Consider the following 8672-nt stretch of genomic DNA (forward strand, 5'->3'; position numbering starts at 1 on the left):
GTGCTGCAACATATGGTAATCATAGGTGGTAGAATAGCTGTGTCGGACAAGGGTGGAAGTAAGCCATGTGGCACAGACATTATCAATTACCACACGTGGTAACCATGCTGACACAATGCATCTTTTCCAGAAAGAAAATGATTTGGGCATATGAAGTAGTTTGCTGCCTTATGAAAGAGTGCTCTGTAAATGACATATCTGGTACCACTATAGTACATGTGGTTTCCAGTAATTCTGCAAGATCTGAGAATCGTTAATGACCTCTATATACCTAAATAATAGTACAATACCATGCAGTTATTTACACAAAGACAGCAAATCAAAATATGTATGCAAAATAAAGCCAGGTCCTTCACACATAAAATTATTAATTTTTAAAATATCCTTTTAAATTGTCACATAAAATTCTGAAATTTTTTATCTCTGGAAATATATGCAAATGATTTCATGACTCTGTAAAGTATAAAGCCTATGGGCAAAAGTTCAAGATTAGATCTAGGCTGTACTGGAAGATGGAATTGCAATTATTTGTTCCATCTATTGGCAAAAATATTTAATTAAAAAGAAATATGAAAATTGTGTTTTAAGAAAATTTAATACGCAAACATTCATTCAGATAAGTGCAGTATGGATTGAAGAAGAGAGATTGAAGGCTGGAAATAATTGGGCAATGGGAGATAATGAGAGTACAGAAAAGAATGGTGTCAGTGGGAGTGAAGATGAACAGAAAAAGCTACAACACACTGGACAGGAGGATCTAAAATTCTAAGAAGACACCTAAAAACACAATTTGGGAAGATTTGACAACCCACCCAGAGAAGTTCTCAGGTGACTGTTTCAGTTATCTATTCCTGCAAAACAAACTCCCTCAAAACTTAGTGGCTAGAAGAAAAACCATTTTACTGTATTTCACAGCTCTGTAGGTTGACTGGGTTCAGCTAGGTGGTTCTCACTTGCAGGTCTCAGAAGTTGCAGTCAGATAGCAGTTGGGGATAAAGTATCTGAAGGCTCAATTGGGCTAGATGTCCAAGATGACTTATATTACACTTTTTTCATTTACATTGAAAAAAATGAGTGGAAAAATGACTAATTTGTAAATATTTTTCAAGGTATTTGATTGTGTTGCCAAGCTGGCCATTGATGCTGGCAGTTGATGCTGGCTATTGACTGGGAGCTCACCTAGGGCTGTCAACTGTAATGCCTACACATAACATTTCCAACATGGTGGCCTTACAGTAGTCAGACTTCTTACATGGTGGCTTAGGGCTTCAAGAATGAGTGTTCTATAGAACACAAGTAGTGAAAGTGAGGGTAAAAAGTGAGTGTTCTAGTGAGTAAGACAGAAAGTGCATAGTCTTTTATGACCTAGTCTCATAAGTCAATAGTATTACTTCTATGGTGCACTATTGGTCAAAGCAGTAAACTCAAGAGAAGGGGACATAATATACCTCACCTTCTGATGGGAGGAATGTCAAAGAATTTGTTTTAAACTACCATAATGACATTTATCTTCATGAATTTATACAAAATTCAGCAACTTGAACTTGGAGGCTCAGAAATATGAGTGTTGCAAATTTAATTACATGAAGGGATATTAACTAATACTAACAAATCTCACAAGAATATATAAAAATCACAATGACAACATATGAATTTACAATGAGAACTATTCCAAGGAGACCAGACATTTTAATTGATCTGGATGTAACCAAAGTACCTGGGAAATTGGTATGCATAGAATCAGATAAGTTCATTATGATTCAAATATTTAATGGCATCAAGCTGAGATAGTCTGATGCAGCCAAGAAAAATGTAAAATGACATTATGAGATGTCATTTTTAAAAACTTATCAAATTGTCAAAAAAGATAAAAGTATGTTGTCAAGAGTGTGGAAAAACAGCCACTTTTCAATATCACTGGTAGAGGTGTAAACTGATAGCCTCCCTGGAGGATAATTTGGCAACTTTTATCAAATTTTTAAATGCATATACATTCTGATCAAAACCCTGCATCCTCATAAAAAATTGTATTGACCTAAATATTCATCAATAAAAGTGATTAAATAATAGTATATTCATTCGATGGAATGCCCCATGGCAACTTTTTAACTGAGAAAATTCTACACGTACTGGCAGAAATAAGGTGCAAAACCTGGTGGCCTTACAGTAGTCAGACTTCTTACATGGTGGCTTAGGGCTTCAAGAGTGAGTGTTCTATAGAACAGAAGTAGTGAAAGTGGGGGTAAAAAAGTGAGTGTTCTAGTAAGACAGAAGGTGCATAGTCTTTTATGACTTAGTCTCATAAGTCAATAGTACTACTTCTATGGTGCACTATTGGTCAAAGCAGTAAATTCAAGAGAATGTATGTATTATTTAAAATTTGGGTGTTAAAGAAAAAATATATTTTAGATACTTGGAATACCTTTGAAAGGTCATATAAGAAGCTGATAATGATGGTTGTCTTCTAAAAAGAAACTGAGTAAGGGACAGGAGACAAAAGAAGACTTATTTTTCATTGAATTTTAAATCTTGTGCCTTTTAAATTTAAATCTTATGCAAATATTACTTAGTAAAAACAAAAAGTAATTTAAAAAAAGACCAGAAAACATTTTTTCTCTTGAGGAACTGGTATACCTCATATCATTAGACCAAGAGAGTTATGTAACCAATTGTTTCTTTAAAAAAAAAAAGAGAAACAATTATATGTGTATAACTGAAACATATATATTTATTATATATAATTGAAATATTTTTCTTAAAGAATCCTAGTGACAATCAACCAATTATGTTTTTCTTTGCCTTGGTTTACATGAATTCTTGATACAAATTCTCTTTCCTTTGTCTTTTGTCAAAGACAAAGGACGAAAAGGCTTTTGTCCTTTTTTTTTTTTTTTTGAGACAGTTTCACTTTGTTGCCCAGGCTAGAGTGTCCTGGTGTCAGCCTAGCTCACAGCAACCTCGAACTCCTGGGCTTAAGCGATCCTACTGCCTCAGCCTCCCAAGTAGCTGGGACTACAGGCATGCGCCACCATGCCCGGCTAATTTTTTTTTCTATATATATTTTTAGTTGTCCAGATAATTTTTATTTCTATTTTTAGTAGAGATGCGGTCTTGCTCAGGCTGGTCTCGAACTCCTGACCTCAAGCAATCCACCTGCCTCGGCCTCCCAGAGTGCTAGGATTACAGGCGTGAGCCACCGTGCCCGGCCTAGTCCTTTATCTTGTATTAATTTTTTATTTTGAAAGTATTAATAAGTAGGACATAATTTCCATGAATTCTCAAGCTCTTCTGGGTAAGCCTAACCTTTATATCCTCATGAAATAAGCTACACATGAAATTGCTATCAGAGTAATGCTGTTTAAAAACTCACACAATGACTGGCACATTTGGTAGCTGTCTGTCCGTCTGGGGGTGCCATCATGGCAGACTTGGCCAGCCAGGTGCTCCTGGGCTCTGGTCTCACCATTCTGTCCCAGCCGTTCATGTGGGATCTGAGGCTCTTCCTCCAAAAACAGGACAAAATATTTTGGGGCAACATGTATATCAGCTTCCTGGTATCTTATGTTATGTTCAACACATTGCCAGCATCGATTGGAGGCCTGGGTTGTTCACAGGCTTAATTCCAAGACTGTGTTCAGGAGTCCTTGGAACTGTGGTCCATGGCAAAGTTTACAGCAATACCAGGAGTGTGACAAGTGTGAGCAGTTAGGATCTGGAAATGTACAGAAAGAAGTCTCATCTTCTTTTGACTAAGTTATCAAGGAGAAAACTGGAGAGATGATTGCTGGGTCTGCTGCTACCCTCATCACATATCCCTTCCACATGATCTCTCTTGAGATCTATGATATGATACAATTCATTAGCAGAGAATCCAAGTACTGTGGATTTTGTGACTCCATAGTAACCATCTACTGGGAAGAGGGCATCCTAGGATTTTTTCATGGGTCTTGTTCCTTGCTTCCTAGGTAACATTTTTTTGTGGCTCTGTTAATTCACTGACCTATGTTGTCAATATCCATGCACTGGACAATGGAATTTCCATCATGAATGAAATGAAGTTATACCCAAGCTGTCATGGGATTTTTTTGCCAGTATGTTGACCTATCCCTTTGTGCTTGTCTCTAATCTTACAGCTGTCAACAACTCTGGACCTGCTGGTGGATCTCCTCCTTATCCCCCAATATATACTTCTTGGATAGACTACTGGTGCATGCTACAAAAAGAGGGAAATATGAGCTGAGGAAACAACTTGTATTTCCAGAAGGTCCCCTTTGGGAAGACTTACTGTTGTGACCTGAAAATGTTAATTTGAAGATGTGGGGCAGGGACAGTGACATTACTATAGTCCCAGATGCAGAGAATTATGGGAGAGAATGTTGATTTCTATACAGTGTGGTGTGTTTTAATAAACATTTAATCTTGGGAAAATGGGAAAAAAAACCCTCACATCTTACTACACATAATGGGAGTCAAATGGATAGTTGAAACATAAAGAGGCAGATGTCAATGGTGAACTAAAACTGAAAACAAACAAAGGAATATATTGTGGTCAAAAAAACATGAAATCTTGTCAACATATTTTATGCCAAAATCAGTTCTCAGGGAGCAAAATGTTCTGTAAATTTTAACAGTAACAGTAAATTTAGGCACTGATGTTAACTAAAAATACATATTATGAACAGCCAGACTCGCTTCTGCAATTCAATGTTTTTTTAAAACCAATAGAACAATTCAACATCAAGTCTCAAAACTGAAATGCAATATATTGCAGTGGGAATTCTAGCATTACAGATTTAAAAATAAAAATGTATAAATGTCACTCTTTTCTGTTTCCAATATTGATCATTTAAAATGAATATTTAATAAAGCCTCTACAAAAGCAGAAACCACAAAATTTAGAGCAATGAATTAAGCAATCATTTAGTCCTATCTTGTTTTATAAATAAGGTAAAGACATGATAAAATAAAGGTGCCAAAATTGATATGGCTTATTAATGTCTCAACTTGAATTAATATGTTTGTCTTCTAACTGTAGTCCTATGTTCTTTGCTGATTTAGGATGTTTTTTTTTTTTTGACACGAGGTCTCACTATGTTGCCCAAACTGTCTTCAACTCCAGGCCTCATGCAATCCTCCCCTGCCTCTGAGTAGCTGGGATTACAGGCATGAGCCACCTCACCAGGCCAGTCCTGTTTTTTCTACCACATCATACTATAATTTTATCACTAGTTGGAAACATTTTAGTAACAACATTATTAACAAGAAAATACAGTAATGAGAGATAAAATAAGAATAGCTAATCTATGAAATGAAAATAAACCTACTAGGGTTAAAATTTAAGCTGGTAGAATAGCTTAAAAATATATCAAAGACAAATCAATTGCCCCAAACTAGATAAACAATAAAGGTCCATAAAAGGTTCAGGAAAAAAAGTTGTTACTTATATAAATTTGTAAACAATTAAAACACTATTAGAAATAACCCAACTGTCCATCAACACAAGAATGGGTCAACAAAATGTATGGCGGTCCCCCCTTATCTGTGGTTTTCGATTTTCATGGTTTCTGTTATCTGAAAAAATATTGAATGGAAAATCCTAGAAACACATAATTCATTAGTTTTAAATTAGTCCCAGCTACTCAGGAGGTTGAGGTGGGAGAATTGTTTGAGACTAGGAGTTAGAGGCCAGCCTGGGCAACATAGTGAGACTGTGTCTCAAAGAAATGATTTCACTTCTATGAAATATCTACAATAGTAGGCAAATTCATAGAAATAGATTTTTTTTGGAGCTGGGATCTTGGGTAGAATTAATTTTTATCTTTTATTTATTTAGTTGGAGCTGAAATTCATAGAAATAAAAAGTAGATGAGCGATTTCCAGGAGCTCAGGGGAGGGGAGAAAAGGGAGTTACTGTTTAATGGGTACAGATTTTCTGTTTGGGGTAATAAAAAGTTTTAGAAATAGTGGTGATGTTCTGATGCTCAATGAGCTGTGGGTGGGAAAAAAAAGGAACAGTGGTGATGGTTACATAATATTATGAATATAATTATTCACACTTAATTGTACATTTACAAATGGTTAAAATAGCAAATTTTACATATAGCTATTTTACAATAAAAAAGTAAAGATAAAAACCAAAAGACTATTATGTATTTATAACAAAAAATGCTCAGAAACATCATCCTATGCATGACCAAATAGTATTTTTATCTGATCATTTGAAAAGCAGAATTTATTCTAAATCTTATCTGAAATATTTATTTATTCAACAAGAAGTTAATACGTGTTAGGCACTAGATGGATGAAGGGATGGAAAGAAAAGCAGATGGGACAGCCTATCAGTCCACCGTACAAGTTGCTAGTAGGATCAAATAAAATGATGTAAAGTATTTCCTGGCTGGGTGCCAGTGGCTCACGCTTGTAATCCTAGCACTTTGTGAGTCTGAGGCAGGAGGATAGCTTGAGGCCAGAAGTTCAAGGCTGCAATGAGCTATGATGGCACCACTGCCCTCCAGCCTGGGCAATAGAGCAAAACCCCATCTCTAAAAAAAAAAAAAAAAAATTCTTAAATGATAAAACATTATATAAATATGTTTTAAGTTATACATCCCAAGATGGAAGCTAAAAATACATTTTTCTGGGGAAAAAAATGCAATTCAATAAAAGATGTTTATAAAACCAAGGATTCGCAAAAAAGATAACATGCACACTTGAAAAAGTGTGGAGATTTATTATCAAAGATATTGATGGGATGATCTATAAGGTTTCCTCTAGTAATAAAGATCTGTAACAATTGCATTTGAAATGTTAAGCCTCTATCCTAAAAATAAATAAAAACAAAACCCTAAATTAGGTTATCTGAGCTTTTAATTTTATATTTTATCCTTTTAATAACTTACTTGGGATCAAACTGAGTTTCCAAGTACCCCCAGAGTAGAAAGCATTTCTCAAAGCAGAGCAAATTTTGAATTGTTAATATTTGTTTGTTCTTGGAATGAGTAATTTTAAAAGTAGACTATATTAATAGCCTGTGTTGTACTGACTGTGGCCAAAGCATTAAAACATAAAGTGACACAAAAAACAATGAAAATAAATTTTCTATGTATGTAAGCAAATATATTTATGTTTGCAAATGAATTACCAGAAAGGGTGATCACAGTAATGACATGAAAAGGCGTAAAAGGCAATATATATCCTTTGGATTTACCTTATTGACTAACCTTAAGATGAAACCTGGATGCAATCACTGATTTGCCAGAAGGTGACACTTTAACCAATTTAGTAGTCTAGCATTATGTGGCAAGCCCGTACAAATTGTGGGATGATAGGTGTACTGTCCCATCATGAGTTAAAACCAAGCAACTGAAAATGCTAGTGGGAAAAGCTTATATTTACATATATTTTATAACTAAGAAATAATATTTGAAAAATAAAGCTTTCAAAAAGCTAAGGATCTGCCCTTTCTTCAGTTTCATAAATGGGAATAACCCTCTACGAATGCAGTTTAAAAATGGTAACACATCTGTTATAGTGTTTTTTAAACTTTAATATGCAAATAAATCACCCAAGGATCATTATTTCTTGAATTATGTTACCATATGATTTGGGAGACTAAATAATGGTTCCTCAAAGATGTTTACAATCTAATCCACAGGATTTATAAATGTTACCATACATGCCAAAGGGACTTTGTAGAGGTGGTTAAATTAAGGATCTTGAGATGGGGAGATCATCCTGGAGTATCTTGGGTAGGCTCTAAATGTATTCAAAAGTGTCCTTGTTGCTTGAGCTGAAGAGTTAGAGACCAGCCTGAGCAAGAGCAAGACCCCATCTCTACTAAAAAAATAAACAGAAATTAGCCAGACAACTAAAAACAGAAAAAAATTAGCCGGGCGTGGTGCCACATGCCTGTAGTCCCAGCTACTTAGGAGGCTGAGGCAGGAGGAATGCTTGGGCCTGGGAGTTTAAGGTTGCAGTGAGCTATAATGACACCACTGCGCTCTAGCAGGGGCAACAGAGCGCACTGGTGTCATCATAGCTCACTGCAACCAAGTGAGACTCTGTCTCAAAAAAAAAAAAAAAATTCCTGGTAAACTATGGCTATTCTATGTATAATCAATTGCAGAATAGTTACACTGAGAAATTTTATAAATTTAGTGCTTAGTCTGGGACAAGAAATACCAACTGACACTAAAATCTGGGAAATACAGTTGCACAGTATATAATAATCAAATTTTTAAATAATTTTTTTCCACAAGGAACCAAAGTAAATTTTGTAAATGAATTGGAAAGTACTAAGAATTCAGTGCCAAAACATTTTTAGATGACTTTGAAATCACTCAAAAATCCAATTTTTAAAAAATTTTGAGACAAGGTCTCACTCTGTGTTGCTCAGAGTTGGAGTGCAGTGGCACAATCATAGCTCACTGCAGCCTTGAACTCCTGGGCTAAGTGATCCAATCCTCCCACCTTGGCCTCCCAAAGTGCTGGAATTATAGGTGTGAGCCACTGTGCCTGGCTTCCTAGGATTTTCTAGGCAATTGGCAAAGAAAGAGCGGAAAACAATCTAAATGGTAAATTCAGACTGGCAATATAACATCAACTTTCCACATTTATGAAATATAATACCTACATCGTATCTACTGGAATGTTAATTGAACAGGGCAAAATGT

At 35.4% G+C, this 8672-nt stretch overlaps 1 pseudogene; it reads left to right on the forward strand.

Annotated features, from left to right (window-relative positions):
* Positions 1-3419: 3419 nt before the first annotated feature.
* LOC123620423 lies at positions 3420-4312 on the forward strand (annotated as a pseudogene).
* Positions 4313-8672: the final 4360 nt, after the last annotated feature.

Source organism: Lemur catta, chromosome 15 (genome assembly GCF_020740605.2).
Source record: "Lemur catta isolate mLemCat1 chromosome 15, mLemCat1.pri, whole genome shotgun sequence".
NCBI classification, from domain to species: Eukaryota; Metazoa; Chordata; class Mammalia; order Primates; family Lemuridae; genus Lemur; species Lemur catta.